The sequence below is a fragment of the Crocodylus porosus genome, unplaced genomic scaffold (genome assembly GCF_001723895.1).
Source record: "Crocodylus porosus isolate Cpor-Errol unplaced genomic scaffold, CroPor_comp1, whole genome shotgun sequence".
In the NCBI taxonomy this organism is placed as follows: domain Eukaryota; kingdom Metazoa; phylum Chordata; order Crocodylia; family Crocodylidae; genus Crocodylus; species Crocodylus porosus.
The window spans coordinates 184,924,127-184,946,525 of NW_017728886.1; positions in this window are offsets into that span (position 1 = coordinate 184,924,127).

The following is a 22,399-nucleotide window of genomic DNA, read 5'->3' on the forward strand; positions in this document are numbered from 1 at the left end:
CTTGCCCCAGCTCTGCGGGAGGCAGCGGGGCGGGGGAGGGCTCTCTTCTTGCTCAGGACGGGAGGGCTCGTCGGAAGATGACCAGGGAACATTGCTCTGCCGTGAGGCATGTGTTGTCCCAGACCACCCCGCCTTCGCTGCTGGTTGGCCCGCACCGCTGGCACCGGCCCCCTCAGGCGCATCCAGCAGGCGCGTGCGAGGCGGGAGCCTGGGCCACTTGGCTGCCATTGGGCCCCCCCGCCGCCTACTTTGACAAGTCAGCAAGTGCTCTAGGACCTAGGAGTGCTTTCCCAATCAGTGTTGGCTGGTAGCCAGTGGAGACATTGCCCAAGCTAAAACACACGATTTCTTCCAAATGTGGATTTCGTCCACGATAGACGGCCCCTTCACACTCCAGGAGACAGTCCCTTTAATCCTCTCACTTGGCCAGGATGCCCGTGACATCTGAAAATCCTCCCCGAGGGGTCTGTGGCCCCTGGTCAGTTCATGAAAAGGGTTATACACCATGTGGTTACTAGTGAGAGCAGGGGTCTGGACCCGAGGACCCTCTCCCCTATGTTCATTCATGCAGCCTGAAAAGAGAAGGCTGAGAGGGGACCTGGGAGCAGCTTACCGCTACATCAGGGGGGTAGGTCAAGAGCTCAGTGAACAACTATTCACCAGGGCACCCTTGGGGAAACTAGGAGTAATAGCCACAAACTCCTGGAAGACAGATTCAGGCTCAACATCAGGAAAACCTTCACAGGCAGGGTGTCCAGACTAGAATAAGCTCCCTCCGGAGGCAGTGCAATCACCTACCCTGGAAATATTCAAGAGGAGACTGGACAGTCACCTCCCTGGGGTCCCCCGACCCCAGGTGTCTTTCCTGCCTGGTGCAGGGGGCTGGACCCAATGATCTTCCAAAGTCCTTCCCAGCCCCTTACAATCTATGAATCTATGGGCCCACACACTGGTCAGGATTCCCTTCTGACTCAACACACTCCAATTACTAACAGCTTCAAAAGAATCAAGCTTGGAAATGTTATGGACAATCTCACTGCCTTTGCCACACTACTATACCCAATCATGACTCCCACTCCAAGACTTCTTTTGTACAGATTTTCTTTCAGCTTTTCTGGATTCAGACTCAGAGCAGCAACCTATCTAGTTCAGTAGTCTGTCTCCCAAAGTAGCATGTATCCGATGCTTCAGGAGGTGCAAGAGCCCATAAGTGGACAATTATGAAATAATCTCTGAAAACAAAAGATGGTTTTTGTACTCTTGCAAATCACAAGTTCATTTGCCTCCCTAAGCAAGAGGACTTTTATCCTGTCTAAAGTATGGTGTTTATTTAGCGAGCCTATCTATCATAACTGTGGATTCTGCCGTCTATAATATCACATAGGAACCTGCTAAGGTCCTCCGTGTCAATAATACTTTCTGACAGTGAGTGGTCACAGTACTTTGCATCCTCTTACATGCATCACAGCACACCGCTCACCTGAAAAGTATCGGTCTATGATTATTCTTTATATGTACAAAATACATTGTCATAATCAGTAAATAACCGCTAGGTCAGACATTCTGATTTATACCCAAATATACTATCAACATAGCAGAGCCTGTGACAGATACGTGTTAACACAGACTGAAGTAGGTTCTAAAATTCAATCCAGCTAATGCATCTTGACTAGATTACCTTTCTATGCAATGAAGTTGCACATGGAAATACTCACAGATGTTCATCAGAACTCTTTACGGTATTACTTGTAAGACTCCAGCATTTTTTCTTTTTTAAGCAATTTCTGTGGATCAGGGGCTGTCTTCTTGTTCCAGGTTGGTACAGTGTCTAGCATACTGAGTCCCAGCTTATGATTTAGATCTCAAGTATGGCTACAATACACCTATATACATCATATTGTTTAACCAGTTCCTGAATTCCAGCTGCTAAGCTTATGTTCTATACTTGCCTGGCTGACAAAGGCACCAAACCTGCAAGAAAAGCTAGTATGAAAAACGGATGTTTATCATGCTTTGAACAAACTTCCTTTCAGCAGTAGTTTTATTTGAAAAATACAGCATGATTTCTGCCCACATCCCCAAAGAAAAATTTCTCCAGTTACATAGGCACTGGAAGACACCATCTGTGGTATTTAGTCCTTTCAGGAATACCTTTCCTGTTCAGATCTGTCACCAAGGCACTGCAAGCTGTTTGCAGAAGATGACACCTCATTGATTTTAGTAAGTGTTAAAGTTTAAATACTTGATTGAACCATCATTTACATTTGCAACATTACATTTTAACTGTATTCAGCTGTGCTAAACACAATTTCTTAGGAGTCTTTCCAGAGTGAGGCAAAGGAGTCCAACTCGGCCTGTAAAATGTAATAGCATAATAGTGAAAGCTTTTCCCCGCCCTTCCTTCACCAAGGAACTGCAGAAATAGACTCCCCTCTCAAAAGGATATGAGCAACATGGAAGGGAGTCTGATGTTCTACCACAAAGAGAAAGTCATCAAAAAAGAGAATTGAGGTAAATTCCTATCTGCTGAATGACTATACACTGCAAAAAAAATAATTAGATGATTTAAACCCAACTAAATAAGAAATACACAACATATTTTGCTCAAATTTACATCTTAGTTCGAGACAAAAAAGTAGATTCTACTTCTAACTTTGCTGTAAGATCATCCTTACAATTCAGAGTTTGAAAATGTGGTTATATGATTAAGCACAGAATGAAACCCAGCAGAAATGAGGGCAACCTTAACCCTTCACTTATTGACTTCCTTATTATTTTAAATGATTCAGTCAAGAGTTGCTTCAAACTTTCTTCAGGACTCCACCCTTAGAAAAACCTCCACATAATCAGGGAAAACATGTTAAAGAAAACAAAAATCAGACATTTTCTGATACATCTATTCCTTTAGATTCTAGCCCAACTGGTTGTGTCTTCATAAATTCTGTGAAAGAAATGGGAAAGCTAACTCTTCCTGCGATGACTGGTTTATTAGATGGAAATGTGAAACTTTTTTCCAGTACTTACACAATCACTTTGTGATTTGTTTCATTGAAAGATTAAATTGTGAACCAGCTGCAGCAAAACATAATCATTTAGAACTGTTCTCTCTCTCTCTCTCTCCCATTGGAATTGAGACACTGAAAATTTGAACCTGAACAAGAAACTAGGAGGTAACTTATTAGAAGCTTTAGGTGCCAGAGTATGATAGATCAAACAAGACAAAAACAGTTTTAAGATAACTTTCAATAAGAATATTTGAACTGAATTGAGATCAATGAATTTGGGAAGAGGCGTCAGTTTGGGTTCAGTTCCAAAAATATTCTCAATAGGCCTATGAGATCAACTAATCCAACCGAATATACCTTTTCTGCTTCACAGATTTTGATACATGTTGGAAGCTGCATTCAAATTCTCTTTGCTCATGCATACAACATAAGATGACTTAGTTTTACTAAAGATTTTGGAGTGAATGACATATGTTCTTTATATATGATTATAGGGATCTATCTGATCATCTCCAGACTCCCAGGAATCCCCAAGATAGTTGATGGAATATCTCCCCCAACTTTTCCCTCACAATATGTAACCTGGAACGGGAGGCCTGCAAAAGGGCCTTTATGCCCTATCCCAGGCTAGAGCATTGTCAGTACCCCAGGTCCTAATAATAAATATCCCCTGAACAAAAAAATACATTATAATGTGATAGTCATTCTAAGCTGATAAAATCTAAGGATCATAAAAAAAATGTTTCCTTAAGTTTTTGCTCTAAATGCATTGAAAACAGTGTAATAACAACAACAAAAACTAAAGCAACCAAACCAAGAAAGAAAAAAGTATTTTGGTAATATTTATAATACAAGCATTCAGCAGCATGCTAGTACATCATGACAGAAGTGATGGGAAACTTATTAGAAACAAACATAAGACTTGTGCCAAAGTAAAGAACATTACTCAAAGTAGACAAAATAGTGAACAGCACATTCAATTAACAAACTGTTATTTATAACCCAATAATTAATCTTTATAATGATGTAATCATAGCCATAAAACTGCTGTTTTATATCTTTAATTTAATGTTTTACTACATGCAGATTATAGTAGACAGTGCCACATTACTACTGACATCTTTCATTCTAGTATAGGATAATCTTGTTCTATCTCCTGTTTTGGACAGGTAGATTATCTTACTTGTGCAATATTTATTTAGCAATGAGCTTCAGCTGCAAAATACGGAACTGATTCCAAGGTTCTGCAAAGTTCAAGAGTGTTCATACTTGACAATTTACCATAGGCTCACCTCACTAAAAGTCATTCAAAATTAACCAAAACACATATCAAGAAACTGGGAGGTAAGTAACAAATGTAACAGATACAATGAATATTGAGTTTTATAAAAATGTTAACTGTCTTTTCAAATTAAGACCAGATTCAAAGGAAGATACAGAAGTGTGTGAATTTTTCTTTTTTTATTAAAACAAGTTGCCTTGATTGACCATACTGGTGAAGCATCTACCAAAGTTATATACATTTCATGACAAATAAGTAAGTAAATAAAATGGTGTGGTGTACATCTACTGCTGCAGCTGAGGAATTCTAAACCCTTTATCTGGGCCCTGACCCTAGCCTGGAGCCCACATCTCTGTCTAATCTAAGTGCTATATATAGTAAGTTATCTGCTAATGGTGGTGTCATGTGGACTCCTTTAAACAGGCCCAGGAAGCCTGTAAGGCAAGGGTGGGGTCCGGACAGCTTCATCTTCTTGGTCTTTTCTGTTTGCCTTTTTCTGTTTACATATTTAAACCAGAAAAACATCTCTCAAAACTAGAGCAAGCATTGTTCATATATGAGGTAGAAATAAAATTGATGCACTGCATAGTCAAAGCTATTGAAGAACTATTTAAGAGAAAAAAAAGAAAAACTAGACCACAAAAAGTAATGGAAGAAATTGAAAGAGAAAGAAAACTGCTGTTCTAGAAAACTAGCCCAATTTGTACAAGACATCAAGTCCAGGGGGGAAGAGGCCCACTGTTATTCTGCATCTTGCATAGTCATCCGTGTCAGTCAAGGTAAAACAGAGCTACTCTGATCTAGGAGCACTTTACATCCACTTAGCATTGGTGTAAACAATTATTCAGGTTAAATAGAAACAACGATTCAAGTCCACAGTATCCTCCTGAGTAAGCTCTTGTACTTCTAATATTGCTCAAAGAGGTTGGAGAATTGAATTACATTTCCAAGACATGCATCTTTTCTTCAATTTTATTAGAAATTCCCTAGCTTACTGGATAAGTCCAGAGTCTACCTACAGAGATTGATGTCATATATCTTGATTTTAAAAAAGCCTTTGATCTGGTGTCCCATGATCATCTCACGGAAAAATTGGCCAACTGCGGCCTTGACTACATCACAGTCTGATGGCTGGGGAATTAGCTGTGAGGTCAGACCCAGAGAGTGGTAGTTGATGGAAGTAAATCATTGTGGTGTGCCGTGACCAGTGGGGTCCCCCAAGGCTCCGTATTTAAGAAAACAGGAAATCAGATAAAAAAAAGTCATCCAGTTGAGCTTAAGTAGGAAACAGAACTTTTGATAGCTGCTATGTTCTATCTGCAACTAAGGTTTGCCAGATCAAATTAATTTAAATAAAAGTTGGATTTCCCACCCCAAGGCTTCTACCAAAAACAAATTGTAAAATATAATGAAAACCAAAGACAAAGTCCAAATCTACAGGCACCTTTATCACAGGGTGAGAGTAGTTCAGTAATTTCAAAATGGCATAGCTCTTTAGCGCACATAGCTGTTTCCAAGCTCTGGTCTCAGTTGAATGCAGTGATGATACATACATGTGAGAGAGACCTGTTCTGGGTGTCTTGCTAGTTTTTAAAAACAGCACAAAAATGTTCACTTGAAAAAGCCAACAGGATACCTGGGGCAGGTGTTTCAAATGGATCTGTCCTGGCAAATACAGGCTATATGATTACCCTATATAGAGAGGACATTTCTATCTATCCTACTTGTTATAAAAGTGTCTGAATTGTTATATTGGGTCAGACCATGGCTTTCCCTAATCTGATAGCCTTTTTCTGATGTCAGAATAAGGAATAAAATGTCCCTGATGGTTTGTTATACAGTATTCAATTCCTAATTGCCACTCCAATGTTCTTTTTTCCCTTTAGTATTTCTGGATGAAAACCCAAGTTCTTGTATTCATATGGATGTAAATCTAACTTCTTTTAAAAAGTGCTATTGCTTATGATGGTGGTGAAAATCTTGACAGTACGAACCAGAAGAGCTACAACCTCTGAAGACAAATACAAAATCCAAAGAGGTTAAGAGGATTTGGCTCATGATTTTTCAGTATTTGTGGTAGACACTGCTGTTAATTATGATATTAATAATAATAATAATAATGATGGAAGCATTTGATGAAGTATGCTGTAGCCTACAAAAGCTCATGCCTATCTGAACAAGGTAGTCTATAAAGTGCCATTCTCCTCTGCTTTCTGCCTGGCTAACTATTTCTCTCTATAATAGTAGTGTTTACAACATGCCAATTACAGATATATATGATTCTTAAATTTTGAGGAAGCTTTAGTTTAATTTTAATAAATTGTTCACAAGTTTACCTAGTGCTTTGCTGAGAACCCTAAGATCTTATCTACATAAGAAAAAATGTACTAGCTTAATCAAACCTAAGATTTGAAACCAATGTAGTTAAACAAGGGTATGCTTCTGGGTAGACACACTGTCGCAGTTTAGACCAGATTTATTTTGGTTTAGCTTGAGGGAGCTAAGAATTAATTTAAGTCCCTCTTAAACCAAAACAATAATATCCACAAAAAAGTCTGCACACCATTAACTAAATTGATTTTTAAGACAATTTAAACTACTCTCTTCTAAAGATAAAATCTAAACCCATAATTCTCAGTGTTCTTCTTATTTTCTTGAACAAATCACTTTCTGCAGATTAGTGACTTTCCAGACATAAGGAAGAATTTTTTTTTTTATGGACATATTTGATATATTTATCCGTCTCAATTATTTCACATTCCAGATCAGACTGGAACCACTATAAAAGGTAAAGCCTAACTTTTGACAAAAGTGCACATTTTAAAAACTTCTAATGCTCTTCAACATGTTTTTTTAAAAACAACCCTCCCCCCCTTGAAAAATCCGTGAGTGAGAAACAGACAGCATTTAAACACTTGTTAGTAAAAACCCTCTGGCCTTATTATTTTATGCATCTACAGTCACAAAATAGCAGTTTCTAGGAAAGAGCTTATGGAGGCCAACTTCTTTCTTTATGAGAGTCTTGCTGCACATGCTATTTACCACACATTTTTTCTGAGATCATATTAAGTATTATTGTGATCCATTAAAAGTTAGAATGTGTTCTGACCACTCGCATGGTAATATTTGTCAATCTCAGCCAACTCAGAATAGAGCTGGAGCTGGTGGTGCCCACCCCTTCTTCCCTTGCAGCTCTGGCCCCTGAACACTGAACCTCTGCATCGGATGTTGGATCCCACAGGTGCCAGGAGGACTGTGAATTGCTCATATCATCTCCATGGAGTATTCAGATAGTGCTGATACTTAATAGGATCTGGAGATACTCCTCCAGCAAAAAGTCATAACTTTGCTATGATAAGTGCACTTAGTTCATGTTTTACTGCTTGAATGCATGGATGCAGTTAACACTTTGTAAGTATAACATGCAGCATACCCCTGACTCAGCCATGTGGATGCAGAGCAAATTTTTTTTGACTTCCACAGTTTCTCTTTGGTTTCAACGCCATTTTATATTGTAGAACATGCTGCTATTGTTTTTCTTGGAATTTTTTAAAAACATAATTACACAAGGTGTCCTCCTCCCCTCCCCCCCCAAAAGAAGGGAAAGGGAAAAAAAACAAAACACTTTCTTCCCCAGGCTGCCCTTTTTAATTACTTTATTCAAATTGTAGCTTAAGGTTACATACCCTATAAAAGCCACTCTCAAAAAGCACTCATACTGTAGACTGTAGCCTTTTAGAACATGGTAGAATACCAGCCCAAATGTTTTCACCTGACATAATCATTGACACCAAGGCAAGAAAGATTTAGATTAACAGGAGCTAAAAATAATTCAGCCCCTAAAGTCCACATAGCAGACTATTTATTCTGGACAGGCATCCCTAGTACCATACACATATTTCCTTTAAACTAGTCCACCCATTCTGTCCCAAACCCCTCCTTTAATATCAGGAGCCATCATGAATACAATACCAATATGGATAGACTATGACATCCTTATGCATAAACAGTTCACTGAAATCTGTGGAACTACTCGTGTGGAGGTCAGGATAATCTGAACTGTAAGGAGGAGCACATTGTCCCAACCTCTAAGACCATTACAGTCAAAATCAGGCAACAAATGATATACTCTATGCTTTTCAGATGCACATGATATATTATAGGAAAACCCCTTCCTAGGACCAGTGATGGAGATCTCAGGTGATGTGTTGTATTCAGTTGTCAACCCGATTATTACTGAAAACCTTAGTGAATGAAGGTAGTTGTAAAAGAGACCTGAAGGAAGCAGAGGAGAAAGAGGATTAAATTCCAAAAAGTCACAAGGCAGCATGAAATTAGGTGCAATAATGAAAAATGTAGAAGAACAGAGAAGTGAACCCTTGAGAAGAAGGTATAGGGAGCAAGTAGATAGGAAGAAATGAGCACTGACAAGCAAGAATGGGCAGAATTGCATAGATGCCTTGCAGCAAAGGCTGGGAACTTCAGAACTGACATAGAAGGCAGGAGAAAGCCAGCAAAAGAATTACACCAGAAAGACAGCAAAGCAGAGAATGATGATTTTAGCAGCAACAATTGGTACAGGCTTGAAGACAGAGTTCAGACTGAACTGCAGCTCCCTGGTCTAACGATACAATAGATGTTAGCTGTTGGAGCAGGAGGGCAGGGAATCAAGTTCCAATTTGGAGCCAATCTAGGAAGAGAAGCTGCATCTCAGCAGGCTTCTCCCCTAGCTCTGCCCCCGTTCTCCTAGCTGCAGTGCAGTCTCAGAATGGGAGGGGGAGAAGCCAGAGGAGGGAGGTCCATTCTGGGGAGAAGTGGCACAGGTGGAGTGGTGGCCCTACCTTGTGGGGCAGGGGAAGTGGGCAATCCACCCCTACCTCCAGCATAGCTGGGAAAACCCCAGAATGGACCCCCTCTCCTGCCTTCTCCCTCTTCCATCCTGAAACAGCACTGGGGGCTGGGGTATGCTGCAGCAGCTCAGCATCAGAGCAGACAGAAATTAATGAAAGTGCTCTGCTCTGGTGCACCTTCAACTGAACCCTCATACAATGAGAGTTACTTTGCTGTGGGATCAGAGTGCTTTGCAGCCATCTCTTCAGTTAGGGCATGGCTTTAGAGTGCTTTCAAGGGGCTGGTTGTGCAACAAATAATTTTTGTCTGCACCTTAAAAGGTGAGAAGCAAGGTGCAAGAAGTAAGCTTCTCCAGCTGACAGTGGGATGTCATCAAGAGTAGTGACTCTTCTTTTTAGGTATGCTAAATGTCTCTATGATAGGTGGCAAAGATTTTTACTTTGCTTTTTTTTTGTAGTAGTTTCTGTTGGTTACTAGATTTTTTTTGTAGTCACAGTTGCCGAGTGACAACTGGGGTTCTCTGTTTAATTCAGGTGGAAATATATACTATATTTTCCTTTTGGGTTTTTTTTTTTTTTAATACTACAAAGATGCTTCAGGGCTAGATTTTTTAAAATTAAAAATTATATGTTACTGCCATATGTTTGCATATTTTGCATCGCCTTGCACATTCTTGAAAATATTGTTTTTTGAAGTGATTTTCTTTCCATTCCCATTGTTTATGCAAGTACTTGTTAAATCGTCCTTGGTCTCAGCTCTTGATGGATAGCTAATGTTTAAAAAGTAACAGTTAAATGCACACTAAAATGAAAATGTATATGTGAAGAAAAGAATGTTAGATGAACTACAGCAAAACCACAAAAATGGGTTTGCACATCCTTTGCACTATGAAGTGGGCAGATCGGGGGGGGGGGTGCATTGATTCACTTGCAGCCCCCTTTGATTCTTGCTCCACCCAAATTTTAAATCTAATTGCCTGGCAGTGACAGCAGCATTTCTAGTCAGGCAGTACTGAGAGAGTCAATGGACTTCATGGCTCATATTAATCTACCCCTGATCTCTTCTAAACTCTTCATGCTACACGTGTTAAGAACCCTCTCTTCTTTTTAATAGTCTCGATGTTTCAACAATCAAGCTAGCTTTTTTCTGCAATTCTGCTGGCTGCTAACTGCTGTTAGTAATGAAGCTGCTATTTCACAGACCTCCAGATTTTTTTTAACTCATTCCAATACAGTTATTTGATTTTGCTTCAACCTTAAATGCAGTACTAGTGTGCATTAGTAAAGATTCTAGTTTGTTTTCAACTGGAGAAAAAGATGTGTTGTTTCATATGTGATGGTAAACCTCAGCAATTGCACCCACTTTTTCAAAATTCTAGATTCTCCCATACATTTATGTGTACATATAAAATTATATTAGAACATTTTTTTTCCAATGATGCATGTTTAAATCATGTGAATATTTGCTAGACAGTTCCCATTCTCCCATATTAATTCCTTCAATAGGAAGTTCATTGGACTCTGAGGTATTTAATTACTGAACGTTCCTTTGAAAGCTGTAACCAAAATTTTAAAAAGAAATTCAGTTGAATAAAACTGAGCACAGCTATAGCCAATAGACTTAACATAGCAAAGGAATTTGTTTCTAATATAACAGTCAGTAAAGAAAAAAGCCTAAAGCATACAAAAGCTTTGGGGTTCTTTTTTGTTTTCTTATTTGTTCCCTGCATGTACTTCTGGTTACTGTTGCAGTTAGAGATGATTTGATTTTTTAAATATTTTTTACAGCATCAGTCAGCTACAGAATATGAGCTTGTAAATACCCATGGATTTTTGTGCAATGAAGAATGTATATAGGGGCTGAAGAAGTTGTGTGTGAAAAGGCAAAATTTATTATCCAAGAGGATTATCATCTGAACAGTAGCTCCAGTCTGGCATTGTGAAGAATCTGCAATGCATAGAAGTCTACTTTTACAAATCCTGACTCGGGAACGGGGCCCTATGTTTTTTATGTCAAAGCATTAAATGATCTGTGTGAGAAGGGAAGCAAAAGCTGACAGAGGCTTTCCCAACTTCAATGGAGACTTTCCCAATTCCCCACAACAGGTGGGGATACTCCGGGATGAGAGACTCAGGCACACTGGTTCTGGAGCAGCCCAAGCCTCTGGATTGAGCAGAGAGGGGTGAGACCCAGGAGCAGAGCAGGCTGATAAACAAGCAGCTGAGCATACAGCCAAGTGAGAAACAGAGGGGTGAAAACCAGGAGAAGCACAGGCCAACAGGGGAGCAGCAGAGCAAGCAGCCGCAGGAAAGAGGCTGGGAAACGCCGCAGGAAGCTGGGGCTCGGAGCTGGGAAGCCGTACCTGGCTTGCAAAGGGAGAGGAGCCAGCTGCATGCCCCAGCAAAAGAGCAGCAGGGAAGAGCCCAGGGAAAAACCCTAAGAAAGGCTGCAGAGCCCCAGAGCAGGGAGGGGTGGAGCACCCGGCATGCCTGGAGCAGGTTGCATCAGGCCACAAAGGTACCCCTTTGAGGAAGAGCAGAGAAGGGAGCTGTGAAGTGCCACCGGGTGAGGTAGTGAGGCCCTGTGGGGTTAGATTGGGTGATACCAGGGAACCCCATAGCCAAAAGGCCCCTGCAGAGGGGTGGAAGTTTTAAGGCTGAGCTGGGCCCCAAAGCAACTGGCCACACAGAGAGCTGGGTTGGGGTGGAAGGCTGGGGATCCAGTGAAGGGACTCTATTAAAGCTGGAAGGGCAGTGGGAGGCTGCCAAGCCCACAGTTTACAGCTTGTAGTGGGGAAGCACAGTCCCGCATACATCTTAGCGGAAGCTGAACAGCCCAAGAAGAGCTGGCAGCCAGGAGGCCTCTCACTCCCTAACAGGAAGACAGTCAGGTGAGAAATAATCAGCCTCAAGACAGCATCTGTTCCAGCACTGGATGTAGTAAGGGTCAGGTAAAGTGGATGTTGGAGCCCCATGAAGGTGTGGGATCTCATGAGCCACTTGCAGGAACTGTCTCCATAGAAGAACATCAAGTCATGGCAAGTGAGCAAGAACAAAGACCAGAACCTGCAAGTGGCACTACACAGAGTCTCACCCTGACACTGCAAGGGGGTAGGGTGCCAGTCAAGTGAGGATCTAAGCCCTACAATATGTACCAGTGACAATCTGGTACAAGCTACCACATATTTAGGGAAAGGGAGAACTGTATTGAGATAACCACATTACACTCGCAGTTAGGTTTGTTGCTCTTTTCTTTTAAAAAATGAGAATGAGCAAGTAGGCATCTCTACATGGCCTCAGTTAAAGATCTGTAATAGAAAAATCTCTCTCCCTAATTTAGTATCATTTCATTTGTGTACATAGGTACACAAAAGCATATGCAAAGCCTGTTTACCAGTTTCTCATAGTTTGTAGCTCTTTTAAAATATTTTTCTTTGCTGATTAAATGCCTTTAAAAGATCATAAGATACTGTCATGGAGCTGGGTCTTAGGGATGGCCGTGATCTCCCCTAGCGCCCCCTACCATGCCAAGTTCATCTCAAAGCACCCTTGTTCTTGCCTGCCATGTCTTGATCTTTTATATATATAAAAATAAAAGGGAGGCTGCCTCTTCTTCTTTGACACGGTTCTACTCCTGTGCATTAGCCCTGTTGCACTAATGGGTGTTCCTGTGCCCCTAGCCTTATGGGCTATGCGTGGCTCCAACCACCCCTTTACCACGCCCCAAGCCTCACTGATTTCCCGTACGTTGTTCGGTTTGTCTGGTTCTCTGTGCCCTCTCTGGTGCTCAGGCTGTCTGCAGCCCTTATCTCACAACTGCGCCCCACAGGCGCTCCGGCTTTCTGCCGTCTTGTCTCGCAACTGCAGCCCACAGGCGCCCTTCAATCGCTGCCCCCTCTGCCTGGGGCTCCTCATGCTGCCCCTCTGTTCTGGGGCCTCCCATTGCCCCCTTTGCTCTGGGGCGCTCCTCGCGCTGCCCCCTTTGCCCTGGGGTTACTACAGCCTTGGGGCCAGGCACGGCTACTGCCACCTGAGCCCCAACTCTCCTCCTTGGGATCTCGAACCCCTTTGCAGGGCTCAGGCAGCCTCAGACTTACCTGGCCTCCAATTCTCCTTCTCAGGACTGGGGTCAGTGCACCCCAAATGCTGTGCCTTCTCTGGCACCGGGGTCCCCACACTACCATGGGTCTCCTATGAGGCCTCCTCCAACCCCTAATAACCTCACCCAGTCCTCCGGTTGTAAACAGTAAACCACCAACACAAACTGAAGCCCCTTGGCTATAACATAAACTAAGCCATCTGGCTATAACCACATTCAAGCCTGTCACAGGGTTTCTCCCTCTCTCACCCATAACAACTGCCCACGCATCCTGGTCTCTTCCCTTTCCTTGCTCCAGCAGAGCTCCCACCCCTATGGCTGCTGGCAGAGGACCCCCTGCCTGGCCTCAGCCTGGGTTTAAATATAGGTCAGACCCTGCCCCCTTCCAGTCAGCTGACTCACTGGTTCCCAGGGCAACCCGCAGCTGTGCTTCTTTATTACTAATGTGGCTGCCCTGGGGACCAGCAGCTGAGCTCCCCACTTCCTGCTAGGGCCCTCTGCCTAGCCGTTTCCACCCCAAGGAGCAGGGCACCTGCATGCTCTGCAACACACCTCCCCTCTTTATAGGAGCAGAGCACCAAGGTACTCTGCAACAGATACCATCAGTAAAAAGACAAGCAGTGCTTCCATCCTGTTATTAATAGCCTCTAGCTCAGCACCCACCTATTTATGTTGATATGGGTATCAACTGGGTTTACAACACAGAACATTTATGTACAGTATTATCTGTAAATGATCTATATTTGAACAAGGGCAATTCCAGCCCAGTAAACAACATTTCATCCCTCCTACCTGAAACTCGGCTGTTGGCTGATGTTATTTCCTTTCATTCTTTCAAACACCTCATGTCCTTCAACACACTTCCTGCAGCAGATATTGTACTGATATGCATTCTCATTAGGGACTAACTTCTCTTATCTTTATTCTGCTTTTCTGTTGTCGAAAGGAAATGTTCACAGTCAAAAAGAATTGGTCTTTTTCTTGCTTGGAATAGCTACAATGACAAGAATAATGGAAGATGCCAGTATTTTCTGTTAGAAGATAACTTGCAAACTGTAAAAACTGCAGACATATTTAGAACAGTGAACTGAAAGCAGTTGTATTGAAGACCTTAAAATGAATCTGCTAAATCATAGGACAACATGTTGTAGTGCTGAAATGAACTCCTGAAGCCATGAAGAATTTATGTATGGCCGCATGTTTTCAAGAATGAGCTAAATCATGGATTCAATTCAGGGTATCTGGCACTATTTATAATAGACTCTTTCACTTTTTTTGGAAGGTAGAATTTCGAAGTCCTTAAAGTGTTTTATTTATAATGTCTTTTAAGGCAGTTAATTTTTAAGCCAAACCTTGTTGAGATGATCTCAGTAAAGAATTTTAGTGCACACACTGCCATTGGTAAAGATGAAGCTTCTCTGTTAATTCCCTTCAATAATGTATAGAACAATATGGTAAGCATGCTATTGATACTGGATAAGAGACAGCATAGAAAAGTATGCCTTTATAGTACACATATAATGCTGTACTGCCCAGAGCCCTAAACACCCCAAGTCAAAATCCTTGCTCAAAGACCTTACTGGACCTATCTTCACTCATAAGTTTTCCCCTTTTAAACATACCAACATGTAAAGCAGCAAATCCTGCCTACCATAAATTCATTTTATCTGAGATAGAAGGTGCTTAAACTGCGATTGCTTTCACTACCTTGGGGAGGGGATACCAGTCAAACTATATCGATACTAGACTTTAGAAGTGGTTGGGAACTTTTTATTGGAACAATTTTTCTCATGGAAACTGTAGTTTCCACAAAATTTTCATTGGGATTTTTTTTATTTGACAACATGAAAAATAGAAACATTTATCAGCTGCTTTGATCCACACCAGGATATTTCTGTTTTTGAACTAACAAAACATATTTTTTCATGGAATTTTTTCCTAACTCCCACTGCATAGAACATTTAGAAGTTTCAACTAGTCGTCTCAACTTCGAACAAAAACAAATGTTGAAATTTGAGCTGGGTGGGAAAAACCTTTGAGGCTTTTAAAAATGTTTTGTTCTGCACAGGGAGGAAACCAGGAACACACACACAAAAAAAAAAAATTTCTAACTGGCTGGAAAGGGAAAAAAAGAGACAGAGACACAGATCTTCTTCCAAATCAGAAATGCTAATAGTTTGGTAGTTAGAACATTCATTTGCAAAGTGGAAGATGCAAGTGCAAGATCCTGCGCTACCACTCTCCCATATCTGAAATGAATCATAGAAGTAGGGTCGGAAGGGACCTTGTAGATCTTCAAGTCCAAATACCATAACCAAGAGGTTACTACTTACTCTAGGATGGGTAGGTTTTTCAATCTTCCCTGTTCGAGTTATTCCATTTTATACAAATAATTATTCATTGGACTCCACACTTGTACCTCTCACATCTAAGGTAAGTCTCCTAATTGCTGAACTATACAGTTCCACTCTACCCCGGTGCAATGAATGTAAAATGGAAGAGCTCCATGCAAGCAGACACTTTCTCCAGAACAGCCAATAGTACACTTTCCTGGAATGTGGATAAACCACATTAAAACCCCAGCTCTGAGATCAGAGTTGTACAGGATAAGGATTTATATTGTGGTTTCGTTCATTTCAGGTGAAAATTACTATTTGTTATTCTAGTGGTTTCTTTCTTGCTTGCTTGAAGAGAAAGTTCAGCCTGGACCTGAGAAACCTCTCCTAATCAAAAACTGGTGTATTTTCACTGGCATTAACTGAAAACAAACTGAAGTAAGTGGCACAACATACAGTGCCACAAGATATCGGCTTCTGATATCTAAAAACTCAAAAGATGCTCCAAATCTGTTCAATGATTGAAATCACTATGTGGATGAATACAAATGAAGTCTGAGGTGAAGTCATCCTGACTTGCCCCTTGGTACCCAATAATACACACTCAAATATTAATGGTGAAAGCTTAGTATCATTGAAGTCAGTGGTAAAATTCCCAATGACTTTGGTGGGGCCAGAATTTCACCATTAAGCCCCTGGCACATGTTCACTGAATGGCATGGTAGGATCTGATAGGATCACAACTCCTGTCATCTTACACATGCATGGCAGAATGTGTGATTTTGGGATCAGAGATCATATCCCAGGCATGCCATTACTACTTAATAGGGCTGGGGACACCAGGATCGTAATCCCATGCTCCCCCTACACTGGCAAGTTGGGCTGGGACTGACAATTAGATGATTGTTGGCTCCCACCAGGTCAGCCCTGAGTTTTGTGTGAGCTCCTGGACTGCCAAGGGTCAGGGCCACACAATTAACTAATTGGCAAAACCCTCACCTGACCATAGTGGCCAAGCTGCTGGGATCAGAAGCTCCCAGCAGAGGGCAGGGGGAGCTGAAGGGCTTCCCCGTGCTGGGGACTTTAAACCTGCCAGGATCCTCTGATTCTCTGTACCCAGCAGCTTGCAGGGAAAGCCCTTCAGCTCTTACCCTCACCCTCAGCCTTGGGCTCAGGTTAACCATTGGCCGATTGTTGGCCCAGCCACATATTAAATTTAAGGTGCCATACAAATGAGCCATAAACCTTGTCTACAGTGTTCTACCTTATATAGATGGCTTGTTTGCCATTTTATGGTGCCTTAAACCAGGTTAACATATAGCACCTCACGCATTTATGCCATGATTAACATGCAAATGTGATGGAAGGCCAAAGAACATGAAGAAAAGTGATGGAAGGCCAAGGAACCTCTTAGTGTATTTCTTTTTTTTAAAGACATAATAGCCTCAGGTGAAAGTAAGTTTGACGGTATCATATGAAGCCTTGGTTAATACAGACATAAAGCCACTGCTATGCATTACATGCATCACACAATTAACTACACAATTAAGCACACAATAAGTTTAGACCAGGCATATGTGCAAAATAAGAGTGATTACAAGTGCAAAATAATTATCACACAATTAAATGATTAATCACGTAATAAATTTACACCAGCCACAGCATAAAAATGCCTAGCCAGGTATAAAAAGAGCCAACTGGCTACAAAGTTAGTGCTTGAAAACATGTAATAACTCTATAGCTGGTTTCTATCCAGCTTTAACTTGAACATGTAACAGGGCCCTTACACACTGCAAATTCAGAGAATAGTTTCACCACTAGGTTCTTTGCTGGTCTTAAATTGACATTAGTCCATAAAAAGTGATGGAGAAATGCTGAGCTGTATGCTAATGTGTTTAAGATTGTGTAGGTTTCTTTCAGGCGAATCAGAACTTGACAGTTTTCATGATTCAAAAACCCAGCTGCTCTATTGTGTTTCATATTTCAGTTATTAGACAAACTCTCTCAGCTCTGAGACACTGCCTTAGTTACCTTCTGGTTAATTGGATGTTACATGCTGACTATCATTCTGTAGCCCTGAGCTATTTACCTGAAGGCAATTATTGGGAAGCTCTTCACAATCACAGATCAACATAATCAGTGCAGATGAATTTACAGCAAATTTTGCAACATAGCAGATCAACACCAGTTATTGTGATAGTTCTTTTTCCTGTAAAAGAATATCTGTATCTAGATCTCGGAAGACTAGCTGAGCTTCTTGGGACATGAATTCTATACGGCTGAAAACATTTAGATTGATTGTAGCTGATTTTCAAGAGCTGAAGAGCCACTTCTAAGACAGTCAAAAAGTTATTGTGGCAGTTTCATATCCAAACTTGTTACATAATTTGGAGCGTATTATACAGATGCAACACAGAGTCAGCATGTAATTTTGCAGTTATTCTGTTGCTTTCTATAATTTGCCACATTCCCTCTCAACTCTTCTGCCTAGTATCCAAGGAGACATTTAAGCCACCTGTGCAACTGAGAAGGGTGGAAGTCCTCCCATGATCAGACTCCATTTGATCTACAGATGATTTGCAGATGTCTAAAAGAGAATGGATGCTTAGCACTGATAAAGATCATGGGTTGTGTTTTGGTAGACCAGTGTGTCTTTAATTATTGTAGCTAATTTATCTTTATGCATTTAATATTGCAGGCTTTCTTAGTAGCTGAATTTTTATTAGAAGTCCTAGATCTGAAATTTTGGGATTATTTGTGGTTACTTCAGGTTGCCCCTACAAGGCATTTAGGTTGGCAATGTTGGTATTCTTAAAACAGCATCTCTATCCACAAGTTGATCATTTTATTCAAATACTGAAGACCTAATTAAATTTGTGTTTATCATGATCTTATGCAGTATTCTTTTGGGTTTTTTTTTTTTTTTTTTTTTTTTTTAGGTATAGTTCTTTTGTTCCATACTCTTTGAATACTTTCTCAAGTTATCACTTATTTCTTACTTTCTGTAGGATCTTATAGTAAGGAATACCCTGTTCTCTTTTTCTCTTTAAGTTCTAGTCCAACTAGCACCAGTTTTCCCCCCAAATCCACTGATATCTCCAGGTTCAGAAGCTACTTCAGAGCGACTTGGGAGACACTTTTTCTCACAGACATATAAATATTTAGCCTTCACAATAGTCTCCAGGCCTTACTAACACTCACTGTCAGAAACACAGCTCATAATTCAAACACAGGTCCTTTATATGGCCCTCCGTTTATTTTTTAGCTAGATGAAAACTCAAAATCCAAATACTGCAACACAAATTAGACAAGGAAAGGGAAATAAACAATGCCATACAATAGAATGTATCTAGCAACTGGCCAGCATTTTGCAATTGCCAAGAACTGGTTATAAAAAATTTACATGGATAACAATGCTTAAAACTCCAATAGTTAGGAAACATGGACCTGACGCTATTCAGTGTTGTTACATTAGGAATTGTGAAAAAGTAAATTGATACACACACTACGGCTAGGGTGACCATACTAATTTTAAGGAAATATGAGGAAATTGCTAATCCCCACCCCAAGCAGGAGGAGTGGCATCAAATGCAGCCCAGTCTCCAGTTGGTGCTCAGGAGGAGCCAGGCCAGGCAGTGTGGGCATGGTGGTGCCAATCCAGAACTTTGGTTTCTATTTTCACAAACGGGATGAGTCAATGAGATGGCCTACAAAATTGGGATGCATGGTCACCCTAACCATGGCCAAAGCACTGGTCCATCTTGGGAGTAAATTAAGGGAAGGAATCAATCCAAGGCCAATCTAGCTGCTACTGAAGCATCATGCCTTGCTCTGTCATTGTAAAATAAACATGTTACTCAGAGAGCCCCATCTCTAATAGCAGCCTTGAAATTTGCAGGGCATAGTTCCAAACCTGCTTAAAGAACTGACAGTTATGGGGAGAAGCATTAATTGCTCATCGACATTGGTCAAGTTTTTGATTGCCAAATGAACATGCTATAAGCACTTTAAAAAAATTTCCTTCCTTATTTTTTTTTTAAATTTCCTTCCCAGAAAAAGTGTTCAAAAACTGAAGCTCATATTAGTCATTCATGTTGCTCTGAGACCATTTCTCTAAAGAGAGAAAAATGTTTGCAGGCAAGTTTTATTTCCTGAGGGAGGGTTGTCCATATACTGATTATAGCTTCTTGTGTCCAACTGAATATAATTAGCAAATGTTAGAGTATTTTAGATAAAAAAAACAAACCAGATCATATTGGTACAAATATTTCCTTAATGCTATTAAACTATTAAAAAACACATTCTGTCCTAAGAAACTGGCAAAGGGCATAAGAATTAAGGTATTTTAAAGATAACAACAACAAATGTAAAAGTAGATTTTGCTGAAATGAGGAAGAAAGGAGGAAGTGATACACATTTATATATAGTCTGGATAGTGATATTTGCTCAAATCTGGAGAATGAAACAAAGTATAATTATCTGGTTTGGGGAAAAGGGGTAGGGATTAAAAGAAACAAAGACACTGAATAAAAACAAATTTGGCCATCATATGAGGAAAACGTGCCAATACTGAGGTCTATCAGACTATGAAATAAATGAAGTGGTGAAAGCCCAGATGTTTGGATCTTGAACTGGTCATCCCATACCTTTTACAGAACAATCCAAAATGAATATTACTCAAGATAATACACAGATTCCTTTTACATCTTGAATCTTTAACATTGTTTCCTTTCTCTGCTCTCTGAGTAGCTAAAAATGAAATTCTCCAGGATAATTCCGTGTTGGACCTAAAATAGTATAAATACAACAGACAGAGGGAAACAAACATCATTAGAAGAAATTCTTACAGGAAGTTCTGTTAACAGAAAATTTAACGAGATTTACTTGATTTTAAGGGTTCAGAATGCCATATGATTCATTTTTGTCTAAGTGACTGTTAACTAGATCTGATCACTTCATCAGCTCTGCTTATGTAGTCAGGTTTTCCATCAGAATAACATGCATTGCTTAAAACTTGAGAAATGCTCTTTCATTCTCTTCCAGGAATCAGAAGTGATGCTTTAAGGAATGAGGTGGTTTGTATAGCCAGCATGCACGCTTATAGGAGATGGCAAGCATGCTCCAAAGATAGACTTAAGTTACAGCCAGGGTTTCTGTGTTCATAGCTGTTCTGAGTACACAAAAACAAAAATAAAAAAAACCTTCTGTTTTCTAAACTGTAATTGTATCTTCATGCTTTGTAAGAGGTAATTATAATCCAGAAAGCTGTACTGTTTTTGTTTTGGTAGTTCAGGAAGACCATACCCCAGATTTCCTTTTAGTTCTTACTCTCCATGATGATGGCATGTTTTTAATTTGTACTTTTCATATACAATCATTACTGCACAGAACAGAGTGCTTTTTAAGCCTAGAAAGAATGGATGTTATATTCATTATTCTGTTAAGCATTCCATATACCCAGCCATCTGACTCACTATAAGGATGTGCCGGCATGCCTTCGGTAAGTTTCTGGAACAGTCGTTTCTGCAAAGTTAGTCTGCAAATTCATTTATCCTGGAGGCACTATTTGATAATCTTATCACACATGTGTCATGGGGTAACTGCTTCCTTGCATGTAGGAAACTTTTCAGAAGAGAAAACAGAGGATGCTAGTTCCTGTAAAATTCATCTTGAGACTTTAATCAGACAAATGCCGGATCACCAAAAAAGAAAACATAATACAAGCATCCTTTGTTCCATTCTGTATCTGTTGTGACTCAGAGACTCCAGAAATATGCAACATTACCAATTATAGACTCTCCAACTACAACTGTGTTCCTAAGATCTGGCTGGTAATATTAGGACTTAAGCTATGAAAGATTTTATCTTGCATAACAGAGCAAGAATCTGAATATCATTTTTTGCCTTCCTGGGCTAGAATTTAAGGGTGTGTGTGTGTGTGTGTGTGTGTACACTACACACATATATAATTTTTATAAAGGATTAAAAATATAATCCCACTTGCTAAAAGGTAAGAAACCAATCAAGTTCTTTTGTTCCTCCAAATCTGTCAGAGACCCTCTCTGATGCATTCACAGTCACAGAGCTACAAAGGGAGCGCTTGGGGAAACGCTTCTTCATGAAACTCAGTCCAGGAGGATTCTAGTCATAACTACAATGATTCTTGTGTTAGCTGTTGCATCTGAAAACACATGGTCAAATGCAAGACCATTTACTTTACAGCACACAGCGCACAAATTAAAATGGCAAGATACAGGAAAGTATTGTAGCAAACCAAGAATTACTCCAATAGAATTTCTCTCCAAACACTTTACATTATGATTTCAAGAACAAATCAATATTTAAAGGAAATTCTTCTTCAAGTATTGTTAAGCTTGTATGCAAACACCATGAACTGCACCTCTCAAACTATGGTAAGCCCTCACTCCATAATTAAAGTAACTTTTCAGAAGTTTTATTTTTAGGACACTATGCAATAATAAATGTCATCATAAAAATTATTCCAAGGTACATATAGTGTGTAGTATAGGCTCTCAAACCATCATCTGCGGCGTATTAGTAGTACATAGACAAATAGCTGCTTACACAGTACAGATTCAGAAAGGAATAGCAAAAGACCAGATATAAAGAAAAAAGCTAAAAGATGATGATGGCAACTACTTTTCACCTGAAACACAAAATATCTACCAAACTACTTAAAATTAAAAATATATCAATCTTTCATTATTATTATTTAACATTTACAATTGCAGGTGATAATATGTGACTGTGAATGGGAGGGAGCCACAAAACAGTCTTCTAATAGGAGGTTAATGCTACTAATAGGT